The sequence below is a fragment of the Apteryx mantelli genome, chromosome 3 (assembly GCF_036417845.1).
Source record: "Apteryx mantelli isolate bAptMan1 chromosome 3, bAptMan1.hap1, whole genome shotgun sequence".
Taxonomy (NCBI): domain Eukaryota; kingdom Metazoa; phylum Chordata; class Aves; order Apterygiformes; family Apterygidae; genus Apteryx; species Apteryx mantelli.
The window spans coordinates 51,862,128-51,880,150 of record NC_089980.1 but is presented as its reverse complement, the minus strand read 5'-3'; the positions used below and the strand labels follow the sequence as shown (position 1 = coordinate 51,880,150).

General features: G+C 36.6%; 1 protein-coding gene across 1 annotated transcript in view; it reads left to right on the top strand.

Moving 5' to 3' along the window:
- The first annotated feature begins 633 nt into the window (after positions 1 to 633).
- CHRM3 (cholinergic receptor muscarinic 3) overlaps positions 634 to 18,023 on the top strand; it is a 197,227-nt gene continuing 179,837 nt past the window's right edge. Inside the window, exon 1 of the mRNA XM_013943963.2 lies at positions 634 to 716. The gene's annotated coding sequence lies outside the window, so the exon portion shown is untranslated. The remainder of the gene's footprint in view (positions 717 to 18,023) is intronic.

The window sequence follows — 18,023 nt, the reverse complement described above, 5'->3', positions numbered from 1 at the left end:
AGACAAAACCAATCCATAGAAAAAGGTCAGAAAGTCACTCATTTTACTTGTGCTTTTCTCATTAAAAGTGAAAAGAAAATAGATTCTATAACTTTTGAGATCTGTACAGTTCTCTGGAAAACATAAACCTTGCTTTAGAAAGATTCAAAATCTCATTCACTGTCTGATTAAAATCTATTTTGGAATGCCATGATTTCAAAATGCTCCATGCAAGACCAACCCACAACGTTTAGATCACACATTTCACTTTGGTCTTGAATTCATATTAACCTAAGATTTAAAATTAAATACAATTGAAATAAAAAGTCTTTTTTTTTTGAGATAAAATACTTAAATCTGAAAATACTGAAATAGGATGCTTCAAAATTGTTAAACTCTCCCATCCCTTTCTGCTTCACAGTAAAAAACAAATGTGTAAAATTGTCACAATTTGAGTCAGTGTTTTTGTTTAAGTAGTTGCACTTCTAGGGAATTTGGGGCAACTGTGGGAAAATGGTTCTGTAAAAGCTTTTTTCAAGAAGCTTTACTTCAATATTTTCAATAAGTAGCACTCAGTTTTCACTCTTTCAGTGTCTGATTATCTTTTGTGTTCTTTTTTTTAAGATCTTGATGGTTATGGCAAGATCTTTCAGCAGTGCATGGTACAATGGACTACAGGCTGGATGATTTACAGTTATCTGAAACATGATATATACTTCACCTCTTCCTTGTCCATGGTGAGTTTTGTTACTATATTACATAACTTTTAAATACTTGATATTTACTTCAGAGAAGGAACTAAAAGTTTGCAATAAGGTGCATTGGATGGTGTTCACATTGTTTGCATATACACTGCCCTGGAGCTGTTAGTTTACTATATGCATAGAAAATGTTTCTTAAGCTTTTTGATAATGTTTTAAAAACTGATAAAAAATCATCTCACAAAAATTTACTCTTTTGAGGATGATTTTGGAGCTGTGCAAAGATCCGTATATTCACCTGGAATTGGTGTCATTCTCTTCAGCTTGAAGGCATCTTCCCCTCAGTGTACAGTGTTTTAGTCCAAGTTAGATTCTGTCCAAACGTCCTTTCTGGTTTTGATCGGACAAACCACAATGTGTTTAAGAACAAAAAAAAAAATTACAACTATTTTAAAAAATATAATTCAAACCACACAAAAATATAATAACTTGGAGAATATAATTAGAAAGAAAAGGTTTCCGTTTCATTTTTGCACTGCTTTTTGTATTTTTGTGTCCACAGTTAATCTGCTTGTAGTACTCATGGGCAATGTTAAGTATGGTATAAACAATAATATTAAAAGCAGGCTTCTTGTAGTATAACTGAGCTATCACTTCTGATTTACACAGTGTCCAGACAGGCAATAATGAGATCCAAAGTACTAGTAATTCATTTGGCTAAACACAAGTTAAACATTGACAAACCAAATTTGGATGTCACAATGTTCTGCTGACTGCTGTTTAACACACCAGAAATAGCAGGCCATTCTCCTATCCAAATATCAATAAGCATTAGAGGTTAAAATCCCTACTGTCTTGCTTCTCCTTTTTAAGGATTTTGACATGACTCCTATGCCAAAATTTATAAGTCTACTTGTGAACAATACTGGAGTTACTGGAATACTGGTTGACCATTGTTAAAATCTGCCTATATATGTTTGTTAAATCTGTGACTAGGGTTCAAATTAAAAGAAAAGATCTGACATGACAGCATGAAAAGCATCTTTCTTTTTCCACTCATGTTCTGGATGTTAGAATTGTTATTGTGGGAAGGTAATCAAAAGTGCAGAGAAAAGCAGGGAGAGATATAAGCATTCAGAGTGGAAGAGGCAAATTAATGGCATTAGTCAAAGTTATTCTTATGGTACGCTTAAGTACTGTGATGAACAGATACAGAGGCAATACAGTTTCCAGAGATGTGTTTGCACTTGATAATGAAAAGACATGTTTAAATATCCTGTATAAATGGACTGGGATATTTGCCAGCGAAACTAGTTACTATTATTTTTGGTGGAAGTAAGTTATTTACATAGTGAAATGCACAGATATATAGCACATCTTTTTCATCCTTTGGAGGGCATCTTCTGCCTGCTTGTCCCTCATCCCTTCCAGCTTGCTTTTCATTTCAAGTGAAATATCTCCCAGGTACTAACCATACTACTCTGAAACCAGGGAACCAGGTAAAAAGCAGAGAAAATATCACATCACTTGTTTCCACTAACAAATTATTAAGCAGAATGATATTGCTTGATGGGTTATCTAGCACCTGTTGATTCTGTGAGGCAGTTCCCCAGGTATTCATTGAGTTCTGCATTGTTCCCTAACCAGGCTTTTTATTTGCCAAATTAGCTGACTTGCTTCAAAGAATTGACCTTTTATTTTCTCCTCTTCCTTATCAGTAATGTGCCATACATTTCTGAGTCTGTTTTTGCATCCTGAATGTGCACTGATTCATGATGAAATAAGGACCATGTGACAGTTCTGGTGGAAGAACTAATTTCTCTAAACAGAAAAAAGGTTGTCTACCCTATATGCATAAATACTGCGGGATTTTGTCTCCTTTTGCAGAGGTCTGCTACAGCACAATTTACAGCAATTACTCCCTCTGTCCACTTGCATGAGAACAGAATCAAGTCCACAGTGTTTCCTTCATGACCAAACTGGAAAAAAAAAGCACGATGACATCTTAAATTTTTTTTTTTAGTAAATGTTGCCATTTTGCATTACCCTTACAATTAAAAAAATGGCAACGTATTCATTAAAATTGCTCCTCTTTGCAGTTAAAATCTTCAAGCAAAGAAGAAGTGAGTGTGAAGGGAGTCTTTGTCCCCACCTTGCTATTGTGTCCACTTGAGAGACTCATGTAGTCTCTCAAAAGCCTAGTGCATTAGCTACTACTACTCTCAAAACAGATTAAATCTAAGGTGGATGTTAGAAAGTAAATTGAATGTCAGCACACACTACATGAAACCTATAGGTTTTTCTATATAGAGCTATAGTAGCTTGGAGAATGTTATCTGGAGATTAAATGGCTTTATTTGTCAAATCCAAACCCTACAGGAGAAGAAAGGATATTCAAGGCAGCAATATGCATTTTGAGTGTATAAAAATTAATAATAATAAAGAATTCCAGTTTGCTCCGAAATCTCATACTGCATTAGGTGGAATAGGGAAATCTACTGCAGAAAGATACATTCAGATGGTTAAGCCAGGCTTTTTGAGAAGCATCCCAGTGATGGTGGGATAGAAGCACATGAAAGGGAAATGAAATGTCTTACAAGTAAGGAATGCTGGAAATGCAAAATTGTGTGTAAGCCCCTATTTATTCAGTGTCTTCTGTATCTTCGTGCTGCATTGGACCAGCTGATATTAATGCTGGCAGTTTTTTGTCATGGGAAAGCACATCCAGCTCCACTGAGATAAAAAAATATATATATTTGAAAGTCTCACATACATAATGTTGCCTGTCTTCTATGTATTGAGAAACTCTGCAAGGTATTCTAATATTGAACAGATTCTTTTAAAGATATTGCATGTGTAAAGTCAGTACAGAAGGATGACAAAGAAGCTATAAGGAGCAGATGCCAGATGCTGCTTAGGAGACATTTATGGTAATTAAAAAGCGAATATATAAAACATTAAAGGTCAGGATATCTACAAACAAGATAAATGGTTCAGACCATATGTTAAGCTATAAGAATATCAAAGAATTTTTAGTACATAATCACATCAATTTACTCTGAAGGCATGCTGACAATAAGTCTAGAAAGCTCAATAAAACCTCTGGCAGGTGTCCCAATGTCCTAATACTTACTAGCTGTATTGCCTGAGCATCATGCAGTGTGGACAGCAACTTCTAGGGACAGCATCAGCAAGTGCTAAGTAGTGTTATAGTTCTATTGCCAGGTTAAAAAAAAAAACAGACAAATAAAAAACAAGCAAAACTTCCAGAGGAAGTCTAGCCCTGTGTCTCAAATTTCAGATGCATTTCTCATCTCAAAGCAATCTCTATCAAAATCACACACTGAAATGTCCTATTTTAACACTAACTAATGGAAAGCATGGGTTTTGAATGTTTCTACTTCTGGACTCTTATCTTCAGCCTCTCACTGCTAATGGCTCATCACAGTTTACAGACATTGTTGTAACTGAAGTAAGGTGTTCTGTTTTAACTGTAAATCATTAGTAAGTATTAAAAAAATCAAATTTGATTATTATTTCCATTGCTTGCTTCTTATTATGTAAATTGAGGGATCTGCACACTTCTACTTATTTTGCTTAGGATGTTGGTCCACTAGAGTTCACGCAGATATGTGTCCTGAGTCTGCGTACATTCTTCCTGCCATGCTACCTACTACCTGGGCATTATGAGTTTCATTTGGATGCCAGAACAAATAGTATAAGATGTGCACTAAAAGAATCGGAATGAGGCAGGGAGCCTACTAATGCATTATTTATGGAAATCACAATTCTACTGAGATATATCCTGAACTGAGATGCCTGCAGCTAATAAACAGAAACAAATGAATAATTGTTAGTATTTGTCTCAAAAATTCCTGGTTTGGGTAATTTTAAATTATGTTCTTATTGCTGCCTCAGTATAATCAAATAAAGTAAGAACTCCCTTTACCCTTTTCCTTTCATTTTCACACACATCTCTGTACTTAATTTTCAAGCAGATATTGTGATCCAGAAGGACTGCAGTGTCTCAAGAATCTTGAATAAATTATGCAGCAAAAGTTTCAAAAACTACAAAGAAACTAGTCTCAAAGTTAGCTATTAGTTAAGGGAAAGTTCAGTATCCTAAGAGGCGTTACTCCTGGTGTACTAAAGCTAACAATTCTCTAGTCGTAGAGAATCTTGACTAATGAGTCTATCAGTATGCCATGATTGATACACTAGTCAGAGGATCAGTGAATCGTTTTATTTCCTCTTAAACAGTGTCATTGTAATGTGAGCATGATAAAATTTGGCTTTAAATGAACTGCTGCAAGAAATTTCTTTATCTGAAGATAAAGTGCAAATATTCTGGCTTTTTATAGGCTTGAATTTACATCTAATTTTCTTCTAAATTCATAAATCATTTTCATCATGCAACTACTACCATTTTTTTTTTACATTAAAAAAATTAGTAGATGAGTAACGCGATTCTTGGAATGAGGAGAGACTCTATGCTAATGTTTCTGATGTCTTTAAACTCTATACTCTTTCGTAGTGCCAGGCTCTTAAAGCAAGTGCTTGGGATAAAGCTTCAGCAAACTTGCATGAAAATACATCCAGTGAATTAATATTTAATTTTTACCTTTTTAACCATACTGTAAAGGATATTTTAAGGGATACAGAAATAAAGCAATTGCTATCATTTTCTACAAGAGACTAAGGGCTTTCTAGTTTTATTAGGGTAAAAAAACCCATGTACCAATAGTAAAATGACTGTTTGTTTTTTTCCTTAGAACATTAATCTAGATTTTTCTCATTTACAATTAGTGACATAAGAAAATACTGCCAGTGCTTCATATCTGTTGTTTTTATTCTTCTGCTATGAAGGTAAAGTTTCCAATGGAAAGCAGAGGGGCAGTACAGAATTATCCAATCCATTATCAGTTTTATAGAGGAGGATCCTAGTAAGCTGAAAGTATTGTAGATCATGTGTGATCTTGGAGAGTTGCATCAGTGATCAGTTGCCTTTGGTGCCTTCACAGCACCAGATCCTTCCCTCAAAGTTAGAAAAGACCTTGTTGAACCACAGGGAATTAATGTAACAAACTCAGTGTAAGATCTCTGGGAAGGGAGAGGTGGTTTTATTTTACATAATCTCCAGCCGAGTTGGTTTTCCCCATCTGTGTCCTCACTGCCGTGTTCTCACCACACCGAAACCCGCGTTTGTCCGGGTGCCCGGCCACATCACACGTGTGCCGGCAGGAGGCTGAGGATGCCAGCGGTCCCTGGCACCCTCATGGTTGGGGGACACGGACACCCCTCTGGGGCCCGGGGAGCTTCTGGTGTCCCCAAGCAGCCCGGGTTTGACACTTCCCAAGGCTTCTCACAGAAAAAAATTCCACGGGGACTTTGGGGAGGGGTTGGACAGAAAAGTGTCCTGCTTGGAGCAATGAATAAAAATTCTTTTCTGTGATAGTTAAGAGGCCAAGTTCCCTTCCGAATGTTTATTATTTTGGAGGCTTATGTTACATAAATATATACATTGGAACTTGACTTTTATATGAACATAATTATCATGAAATAAGATAATATGGAGATGTTTAAAAGCTATGGGGCCGCAGCTGTGGGAGAGGAAAAGAGCTCTTCTGTAATTGGAGAAAATAAAAGCATAATAGGTTTTAAAAAGACTGAATTCAGACATTTTTTCCCAATCATCTAATTAATTAAACTAGTCCTGAATTTTTATAAAAGTCACAGAAATGTCGGCAGTAGGGCCCTCTGGAGGGCCATCCCCGTGCCCACCTCGGCCACTGCCCCATGGCAATTGCAGGCACTGCGTGGGGCTCCCTGCGGACCCGACCGCCTTTTAAGAGATATGGATTTTTTTTTTTCATATGCCAATGTTATCCTTTAATTTTACCCTACAGCAATGAACTATAACCAAGAGACACACCAGAATTAAGCTGAATCATTTTAAGACTCATTCACAAAATAACTTCCCAAAGCACAATTTAGAAAATGGGGAAGAATCACTGCAATTCTGTGACTTCCAACTGATCATATGCATATGTTATCTTATTTCCTCTGACTTTAATTACACTCCTAGCCAGTGTTAGCAACAGGTGGAACAGGGGAAAGGGGAAACACTGATTGAAAAGAGACAGCTTCTGAAAAGCAATTTACATTTCTCTGCTTAGGGAAACAAAATCTGTGCTTTTGAATAGACTAATTAAAGTGTTTGAGAAGGGGAGGAATGCGATTCATAATTTTAATTCATGCTGTTACAGCAGGCAGCCCCAGTTCAATTCTACATTCATTGCTTTTAGATGAACTATATATTAAATCTTAGTAAATTTATTCAGAAGTTTAGATAAGATTTTTTTTCTTTTACTGTTGTCATCTAGATTTTGGCAATTTGTTAACTTGGATAGAAGCATCTCATTGAGATCAGAACTGTTGTTATAAAGATAGATCACTGCAGATTTTTAGCTGTAGATCTTAAAAAGGAAGAGACAGTCATACTTTCTAATTCTTGTTTGTAGATGATTTTCACCTTGTTAGACTCCCTGGTTACACTGAAATGTTACCGGATATCTGTCTTTACCAGTGAATTATCGTATGCTTGAAGCAAAGCATCATAAAATCCTCTAAACTTTGAGGACTATGTATTTTGCGGAGTTGCGTTCTGAGTTTCTAAGGCAAAGAAAATTCATCTTTCCTTGACAGAATGTGATTATTGCATGACTTAAAGACTGTAGCTATTGTTTTTCTATCACTAGAAAAGTTTTTGCAAAAGTTCTGACCCAAGTCTTGTTTTCCTGTGAGTGTCTTTATTTGATTGAATGGTTCATCTATCATATCTGCCTGTTTGAGGCATCAGTAATATTGGAAGCTGCCTTTCAGGTTATTCCTCCTCCTTATTTTTGGAGGACATATGAGCCAAATCTGAGATTCAGAAGCTTGTAATATAAGTGTTTCCTAAACAGTGTTTCTAAAGATTTCTGAATTCATATAGAAGAAACTTCTTTGTTTGAATATAAGTAATGCAAAGTAAACATACCTAATAAGGGATAAGCAGTCAAACCCTGGAAACCAATTACTGACATGTATAGTTCCTAATCGCTTCAGAATAACAGTTACTTTTCCATGTGTCCTCTCCCTTGTTCTTTTCTAACTTTGATTTTATCCAAAATGATACTATTAAAGTCCTCCTGATGCAGTCTTAATCTTTTCTAAAACTAAATTTCAGCTTTTAAGGTTTTTCTTTGTTAAATTTAACTTCTGCTTTTCAAAAGACAATGCTGTTCTCTACAGCTTTACATAAACATGGTTTTCTGACTGCATCTTTATGTGAGTTGAGTGCATTTTACTGTGGTTTGTTGCAACTAGTTTGGCCTGTAAATCATTGTGGGTGAGCAACTTTTTGGGGCATTTTAATTTTTTTTGCTAAATTATTTGCTGAAAATAATATTGCAGTGGATGGAATTGATATCAAAAGTTGTTGTTTGCCATGCTAAAATACTTAAATAATTATTTTAGATACATCAGGATACTGGTTTTGAATAATTGGTACCACTGGCTTAATAGACAGGCCATATTTATTATTCTAATCAATAATACATTAACTGTTGTTTGTTAACGTTAATTTGTTTTATGTCATTAACTGATGGTGTTTTTATATTATGTAGTGTATATGCATGCACATATAGAGACATATATATGTGTACATGTATATAAAACAAAACGAAAGAGTAGTTGAAATTAAACAAACACTTTTGGAAAGAAGTTGTTCAGGGGGAAAAAGAGCATCATCCTCATGTAAGAAGAAGGAAAATTTGGAAAGTAGTTCCTTTTCTTTAAAATAAACTCTATGCCCCCTCCCCCTTTTTTTTTTCAAATCCTGTGCTTTATCTGTATTCTGAATCCAGCATTGTGGATATCTGATTAACAGATCTCTGTAGTAAGGGTAGGATTCACCCAGCCTATCTCAATTGTTAGTGGAGAGAGACAGGCAGCTCCAGAAGGCAATTCCTCTCTTACATTTATCTTAGATATTTATCTTGGGATGGGATATATTGCTCTCTGGAGATGGCTGTACATGCAGTGTTGTTACTTCCCATTTTAAAAAGAGGCCAAGATAAACATGAAGAGCTCAATACTTCCTATTTTTTTATTTTTATTTTGTTGAGGCTGTAACAACTGTATGTCTTTTGAGCACTTGCATTTGTTCGAGTGGTTTCTAGATTTTAAGTACACAGAATCTCTCTTAAAATGGTAGAATTTTTCAAGTTGGAAGATACACTACTTTAACCATAGCTATGCAGCACAGCAGAAAAGAAAGGTCTCGAATTACATCAGTATTTAAACAAAATCTTTGTTCTTCAGATCTTTTGTTTGCTTGATGGTTTGACATTCACAGAAATAAGACACTTGCCATGTTGTATACTACCTGCTTCCTTTTTATATATAAGCAGAAAGTTAAATGTATTAAAACTAGGATTTTGTTTGCAATTAATAGGATCTGGAGAACTAAAAGTCTTCTTTTTGAACCATTTTCTACTTTTTCTACTGGCTACAGGAAAAGAGCAATGTATCAATAAGGGCTGTGTAATTAGTTTGTACAATATAATTTCTCTTATATTGAATCCTGTGTTACCTCTCTCCTAGAAAATTTTAGTACTTTTTACTATTTTAAGGTGGTTTTTTACTTCTGTTTTTTTCTGTTTTGGACACATTTGTCCTGCTTGTTCAAATAACCTTTTCACATTGCCTATACTAGTTGAACTAATCAAAAATCTTCCTCTGTTACACTCTTCATAAATATCTTAGACAGCAGCAACTATAAAGATAAAATAAAGTGATGCTAACACTTCAGTGTAGTGTTGAATTAAAGTCTTGCCTATGTTTACCCGTTGCATAGAATCCAGCAGCTTTTTTCCAAATACTTGCTGACTCTAGCATCTTAGCCAAGCTCTCTCTTTGGTAAGAGCCTTGTCTGTTTAACTTATTTACTCATCTGAATTTTTATGTGGATTAGACAGTCTTCAATTCTTCTCCTAAGTGATATGAGTGGTAGTGTACTCTATTAAATAGTCAGTGTTTTACCACAAGAATGCAGGCATTTTAGTGGTGTAGAAATCATTTCTCATTGAAGAATATATGGCTTCATTCAGGACTCAGTAGTTACAGTCCAAGTTTCATCTTCAGCCAAGTGAAGCTAATGGCTTGACTCTGCATTATACAAGACCTTCTTGTATAGTGCTAATTAATGCACGCCATGCATTAAAGTTGAAACCTTTCAGATAAGAAATAACAGCAAGGTTTCAACCATTTGTACTAATAAAAGCAAATGCACCATTTGGGGTTATCCTGACTGGATTTCAGCTTGTATTACATTCTGGATAATAACCTTCTAACTACATTTCAATTAGGTAGTCTGTCACCCTTTAACTCTTCCCCTGAGCGGTTGCAGCATGTGGCACAGCCGAGTAGCTGCCGCATTTCCTCCTCCATGTGGCTTCACTTCAAATGCTGGGAAAACGCTATTCCTGTTGAGTCACAAGTACCGCCACAGCATAAAATACTGCAGGTATTTAAAATAGCCAACGGTCCATTTTTTGCTGCCTGAAAGACTATTGATATTTTGGCTTTACTACATTAGTTGCTTTAAGAATCATGATAGCAGAGAGCATTTTTTTATGTTCAGAAAAATAATGAAGTTGTTTTATAGACTGCGCATTTATATAGCTATCAAAGAGCTGCTGAAGGATTTTGGGAGAGGATCTGTGGGTGTGCCAATACTCCAGCAAAGAGAGAGGGAAAGTGAAGAATCTGCCTCAAAGCGGAGAATCCTGTGAGATTTGAGGCATCAAACAACTTTTCCAAGAAGAGCCTGGAGCGACACATTAGCATGTGCAGCAGGTGATGCTGATGAGTCTGAAAAGCGTAGATTAAATGAATGCAGGGGTTGGTGTTAGAAAATCAGGTCTCTAAAGAATAGTGCTAGTTACTATCAAGGGACTGTTCTTGCCAAAAGAAGTTTGGAGGTAATTTAAATTACAACTCAACTTGACTTTGTGCTGTCTCCAAACAGGTCATTAAATAGTCATGGATGTGATGTAGTTCTGAATGTGAGTCAGCTATGAAACAGAAATATTCTTAGATTTCTTTTATTTGGAAATTTCACATAATTGGGCTGTTTTTAAGCACAAGCTTGTTATATTTATGAAAGATATAATGCCAGTATCTGATACGAGAAGAGCTAGGACCTAGTTGAGGAGAAAGGATTCAAAATGGATTATTTTTCTTTTATGAGGAGCATGACAGTTCTCTACCATGTGCACAGTAAAGAAGAGCAGTTCTTTAACATAAATAAATAAAAACTATAGAGTGTCTGTAGTGGGCAATATTAAAATACTTTTTCAAATATGTTAACATTTTGAATAAGGCAGACAGGTTATTCTAAGAAAAGTATTCTTGTTAAATTTAGGAGCTTCTTGTCCGTCATGTATTGGATGTACACTCGTTGGTGGACCACGAAGATAAAACACAGAGACTCTTAAGCTACTTTTAGGCTCCAGGAAAGGCTGATTTTGTTTCTATGTCTTTTTCTGTGCTTAGAATGGACGTGTTAATTCTGTATGGGGCAATGTAGTTCATGTGCCTCCCTGCCCTGGATAGGCACCGTAACCAGAACACTAATTACTTGATGAGAGAAAGAAGCGACTTGTAACTCTGATGCTATCTGTGGGAGCTGCATACATCCTCTGTTGTTACATAGGTTTGTAACCCTGAGCCATTCATAAGATAAGGGCTAATAGCTACTCCTAAAGAGTGATCATTATTTCAGAGGATAAATAATGCTGTCATATTATCATCACTTCACCAAGTATTACAAGACTGCCAACATTGACTTCAGCTCTATTTGGTTAGTTTAAAGAAAGCTATAAACTTTGCTTGTAAAGCGAGTTTTGCACAGCTGCTTTCAAAATACATTTCTGTGAGTCATATCATTGTTGACAGAATTTTTGATTATGTTTGACTTTTGTTTTTGCTCTCAGTGTTTTATGTACTTTGAATTGAATACATGATTATAAGGTGCCCAATTACTGATAAGCTACTTGCTATTTGAAGGACTGAAATAAAGCTTTTCACTTTTCTGCCACCTCTTCTCTCCCTTTCTTTAAATTAGTCATGTAGGAGAGAAAAGCCAAAGCAAGGCACCAGTGCTGATGTGCAAAAAATCCTGTCATAATCTGGTTATGCTGTGGCTAAGAATGCTTTAACTTGTTGAAAGTGTGTGATGCAGTGCATTTAAAAAGCCGGCTATGTTCAGTCTGAACCAAACTATTGGAATAATTGGACACTTCACAAACTTGACAAACTGTATAACTATATAATTATTTTTGACTACTTTTATTACTCCTTCAGATGTGAATTTCATGATGTGGCAGGTGAAAAGCCAGCTAAGTCTAGAAAAGTTTTGGTGCCTGCATGGTTGGCCAGCTCTACCAGGGACAGCACTGAACCACCAGACCCGAGAAAGGATTGTTCCTCACTGAGGTGCCGTGTGCACCCCCTTTCCCCTCTTGCCCCATGTCTAATACCCAGGCAGCATAGATGTCACTAACTTCTGGCTGTATTTTGCCTGTCCCCACCAGTTCTTTGTGACTGGGAGATGCCATGAAGTTTTTGAAAATGGAGGCTTTTGTAAACTGCATAAACTTACTTTAATATTTTCTAGTATCCCAAAATAAGGTCAAATTCTGTGAATCCTTCCTCCCACCACACACTAATTAAACCCATGCTCATTTTCAAAGAGATTCACATTTAAAATTTATGTTGTTTTTTTTCCCAAAGAGAAATTTTTGTGTTTTTTTTCCAAAGGCAGATTCCAAAGGGCAATGATAAAAAAAATAATAATAATAATAAAAAAAACGCTGGCGATCTTAAAACAGTAACTGCATAGTAGTAGCTAGCATTGAGGTTTCAAAGGGAAGCCCTTTGGCAGAGTGTCATTGTAAGGCTTTTATGACTTTCAGACTTGCTGATGTTTAGATGTGAAATACTGCAGTTAAGAAAATTATTTACAAGTTAGAGAAACAGACCTTTCCAGTAGGTCGCTTCACTGGTGTGATATCCACAGAAAGTTTGTCAGAGCTGTTTTGTGGTCTCTTAAAGTTCTCCAGATCCCTGAGAGCTAGGGAAAACACATGTCTTGTGGCTTACTGTGGTGAGTGGTAAGCTAGCATTATGTCCACATTTTCATTGCAGTTGCGAGGTTGTTCTCTACTTATGGAATATTTGAATAAATCAAAATACATAATCCACAAAAGAATAGCTGAGGCTAGTTTAAGACATTGCTGACACAGTGGGCAAAACCCAGCAAGACAGTTTCGTAGCTCGCTTATGTTCTCGCTCATATTGGAGGCATAAGCAGAAATCAAGAATAAATGGCAGGGTGGGGACGGGGGCATTTCAAAGAGAGAAAACAAGGTGCATATGTAGTTTGAAATAAAATCTCTGTTGTTTGAAAGTCAGAAAGTTTCTGCTGTTGGAGGCTTTCTGCTACCTACCTCTCAGAACAAGATTGCCTCTTTGGAAATCTTTTCCTTAGAAGGCAGGTCAAGCATATTCTGTCATTGTGGTGTTTTGTGTATGAGGGTAAGGGCAAAATAAGAATAATTTGCTAGCAACGAATGGGAATGGTAGCCATTTACTCCTTGACTGAACGTAGATGAAGGTAAGTAGAACATTATGGTACAAGTTAAATTAACAGTATTAATTAGCTGTGTCTGAGCTCTCTATTGGTTTTCCTGCTGTGAGTCTCTTCTAGGCACATTTTGTGGGCAAGACACAAAATATAATCAAAACAATTGACCCTATGTTACTGTCTTTATATTTACTTATCTTCACTTTGTAATCTACTTGTTCAAATGTGCAAACTCCTGTGATTAACTTGCTACTTGGTTAATCTGGCCCAGAGGCTACCATAAGTGTTGCTGTTTGCTTCAAGTTTTTTCTATTTCTACATGGGGATTTTATCATGTGATTTAATTTGAAATGCACAAAGTATGTAGAGGAGAACTGGCTCAATAGCAGTAGTATACAAGTGATCTGGGGACATTACGTAGAGGAAAAGCTGACAGTGCGTGAAACTTATAACCTGAAAATTTCTCAAAGTTGTTTGAGGTGGAGTGGTGAGGTATTTTCCAATAATACAGCTGTACAGCTTTTTCTTTAGTGAGGGTCCATAAAATATGTTCGTTATAGGTTGCTCCTCAAACCACGTCTAACTTGATCTAGGATAATTGCTTTTTTTACTAGGGTCAGGAGAACAGTTATTAACCTTAGCAAATTGTTTTGGACTGCTTTTTGTCAACTAAAATCAGTTTGGATGTCAACTTTATTTCTGGAAATGAACTATTCTTATATTGAGAGCAGAAGAAATAACAGCAGTGAGTAGTGGCAGGCACGATACAACATCTAGCACTTGCTTGCATCCGCATGAGCTGAAATCTCTGACTATCCCAGTACTAGCAAAATTAAGACTGTTGGTTTCACCATACATATGATGCTTTTATATATATATATATATTTTTTTTTCCTAAGCCCACCTATCTCCATGCTTTTTTAAAAGTGTTGATCAGCTCTCTGATCTAGATCACAGTGTGCTGGCCCAAAATATTATTCCGTGGTGCAGGTGTAAGCTGTGTCACATAGCAGGGTTAGCAAAGCGTTGAGCCAGCTTCTGACCTGTGCAATGCCAGCGCAGTGGTAGCCTGATGCACTGCTTGTAAGGCTACATGCCTGTGAGGGATTTCAGAAGAAGTTAAATGATGCCTTGAAGGCAAGATTTTTAACATGGCTTTTTGCATTGGAGTGCTTGGGCTACGTCTCTCATGCGCTGGCAAGTGTTGTTCAAGGGGCAGATGAGCAAAGAGGACATTATCTGAAGTTAGCACTGCTTTGGTGCGGGTCCTGTCCCACAAGTAGCCAACAGCTCCAAGTTGCTTGTGTGTCTCATTCCTCAGTTCATTGTGAGCCTCGCTTGGTGGGAAGGGCAAAATTTTCACTGGTAACGGTGAAATGGTTACTTCAAATATTCTTTGAAGGAGAACTCATTCTTTAAGTTCTGATTAAGCTTGTTTTCAGTTCCTATTTAAATGTAGTGATTTGGGGAAATACTTACTAAATTGAAGTCCTAAGGAGTTTTACATTTGACTTCGATAAGATTAGAAACTTACTCTTTTTTTAAATGCAGCTATACAGCAACCTCTTCAGTGTTTACATATTTCTGTAGGAGGACATGAATGAATCATGACAACTCAGTTAAGTCCATGTTTGATCTGCATCCATGCTTTCATATGGGCCTTTTCAATCACTGCAGTGGTTGTTTCTTCTTGCTTATGAAAGAGATCTGGAAAAAGGATATATTTTTCCCTCTATTTTTCTGATGAATTTATTTATGGATTCAAAACTGATTATTGCTTTGTTTTCTGCCACCAGTCACTTTTTAAGCTGTTTTGTCTTTGAGTTGCTGAATTTTTTCACTATCATTATCCTTGAAAGAGGATAATGAAGACAAATCCTCGTTAAACTGAAGAATAATTTAAACACAAGATCAGCAGGTATAAACTGCGTACAAATGTTGTTTCGGAGTTAGAAGTAAGCTCTTAATCATTAAGGCAGTTGGACTCAGCAGCAAATTTGAAATAGAAATAACAAAATTGATAAATATAGATCATATGACCCTCTGACACAGAGCAACTCATTATCTGAAGATCACCTTTCTGGTTCTATACATATAAAATCAGTGATTTGCAGTACCGGGGTTGCTTTTCTAAAGGTATTTGCTTCAGTAATTTATCACAGATCAGGAAGACATGGTGGCATGGCATCACAACAGAACTGATTCCTAGTCAGCTGAATATAATTCTGTTCTGAAGCACAGCATTGTTTATTCATGTGATTTCTCCTTAAATTAAGCAAATACAGAGCTTCTTAGCTGACCTCTTTTGCAGAGCAAATACTAGCATCAAGAAAAGCAGAACAGGTAGTGTGGTACCTCAGACTTTTTAAAGTTGTCAGTGTTCAGTAATCTAATCTTTTTTGTTGATGGAACTGATAGAACTAAGCATGATATAGTAGGACCAGAAATGAAGTTATAAACAGAGGTTCTGTAGCACTGGGGAAGTGTACTGAAATCATCCTTGTGAACGGTGTTCATCACTACTGCTGAGGTGACAGAAACAGCTGGGAAAGTTTTAGCACCTGAAAGCTGTGTTACAAGAGTCTTAGCACAAAAAATAGAACAGATCCAGATGTTGAAAGCAAGAAGTCTTTTATGGCTTTTCTTACAATTTTGTAGCACTCTTTTGCATTTGACCAAAATCCGTCATAGGATTGACAATTCCCCCTCCTGCTCGTGTCTTCCCTTTCTTGAGCAGGCAGTTGCCCTTTTCTTCAGCTAATCCTGCACTTAATCATGAAGCCGAATGCACTCTGATTAAATTGTTCTCTTTATTTCTTGATTCTGTCCTGTGTTAAGTCCTCTCCTTGCAACCAAAATTATTTGCTCAGCCTCTGTAACATTTAAGACTCATTTTTAACCTGAGGAAGTCTGTGTTCTTCCACTTGAAGATTTTTCAGCTTTCTGAACTCTAGCCACTCCTATAGCTATGGTAAAAGAAAATTTCTCTGTAGCGTGAGACTGCCAGCTGAATGCTTACAAACAAATTATTCCCTCGGTCTTTGTAATGTTATTTTGCATATTTGAAGGCTGTGCTTGCATACCCTGTCTCCTGTAAGGTTAGTCTGTCCCAGTGCTTTTGCTCTTTGCTCACAGGTGGTACATTGCAATGTGGTTGTTCTTTCTGCCCTCCTCTGATTCTCTGTCCGCTTGCTCTGTCCCTCTTTTGAAACAGGTAGATGGAAGAAGTACTATATCCCAGTGACCAACTTAACCCACCACCTGGTTCCCAGGATCCCATCCTAATCCTTCCTCTTAGCTTTAAGATTTCTAGCCTTGCAGTCTGTAGGACTCTGCAGGTCCAAGAGGTTTGTATAACCTACTGCTCAGCAGCATGTTTTTTTGATCCTTTCATAAAGGAACCCAAGCTCTTAAACTGAGTCCCTCAGTCACTGCTCACCACCAAACCTGGTAAAACAAGTGAGGATTTGGGTGAGGGGGAGCACTGCGTACATCACCAATGACTGCTACTAGTGAGAGCTTTCCTAAAGAGACTGCTTTGGGGTTTTTATTACCACGGTGTGGAAGAAGCTGAAGTTCTCTCAACTGCAGTGGTTGAGGCATTGCAGTTTCATTTGCTGCAAAATCAAGATCTGCATGTGATTGGAGATGTTAGCTTGAAGTTCTTACTCTCTGAAGTTTTAATATGTCATTGGTACAGCAATTTTTTAAGATATGCTAGCACTGCTTTACAGAGCTGTCACATTTTGCATTATAAAGTACTTCTTGAAGCAAAGGGGTTATTTATTATCTCATCCCTCTAGGCTGGTAACCTGTACAGAGGTTGTCACCTGAGATCTAGATTACAGTATGGAACAAAAATTATTTAAATTGCTTCAGATATACTTGAGCAAGAGATGTAAAATATGCTAACTCTAATTTGCTGATCTTGATATTAAGAACAGATTTGTTTTCAAACAAAATTGGTTTATTATGGAATATTCACACTTTGGAATATCTGATAATAGGGTACAATAGTAGTTTCATTTTTCTTAGTTGAAAGGTAAATTAATATTTAGGCACCCGAGTAAAAGTGGCCTTGATATTTTTTTTCCTCCTGTCCTAGAAGCATTGAATCTGTGGAAACATTCTGTACTCTGCAAATGCAACTTTTTTTTGTATGCAGCTTGACACAGTGTAATTTTAAAAGAACACTGAAATGTTAATAGCATTTTCTGGAGAATAATTCATACAGTTCTATTGCTCATGCCACTGTCAATGAGGAAAGAAATTTGCCAGACCTGGGTAGTTGTTATAAGGCAATATAAGATCGTACAGCTTTGTGAACAGCACATGTCCTCTGCAGTTTAGATCCCTGCCCTCCAGAACAGGATTGAGGAGATCCTTCAGATTTTAGTTTCTGCCTTTGTTTCTTGTTTTGCAGGCAATAGATGGTATTTCTGAACTTTCCCTTGAATGCTTACAGTACTTTCTGTAAAATCATTTGCTCATTCTTGACTCGTTTAGTAGCATACCTGGGCCATGAGTGGACTATGAGGTCTCTCTTACTTACTAATGTGCCATAGAACAAGCTGCCTGCTAGGATATATTTACCTGACCCAGTAAAATGATTGTGTTAATGTTTTAAATTGTGCTTTGTTCTTGTTTTTAAT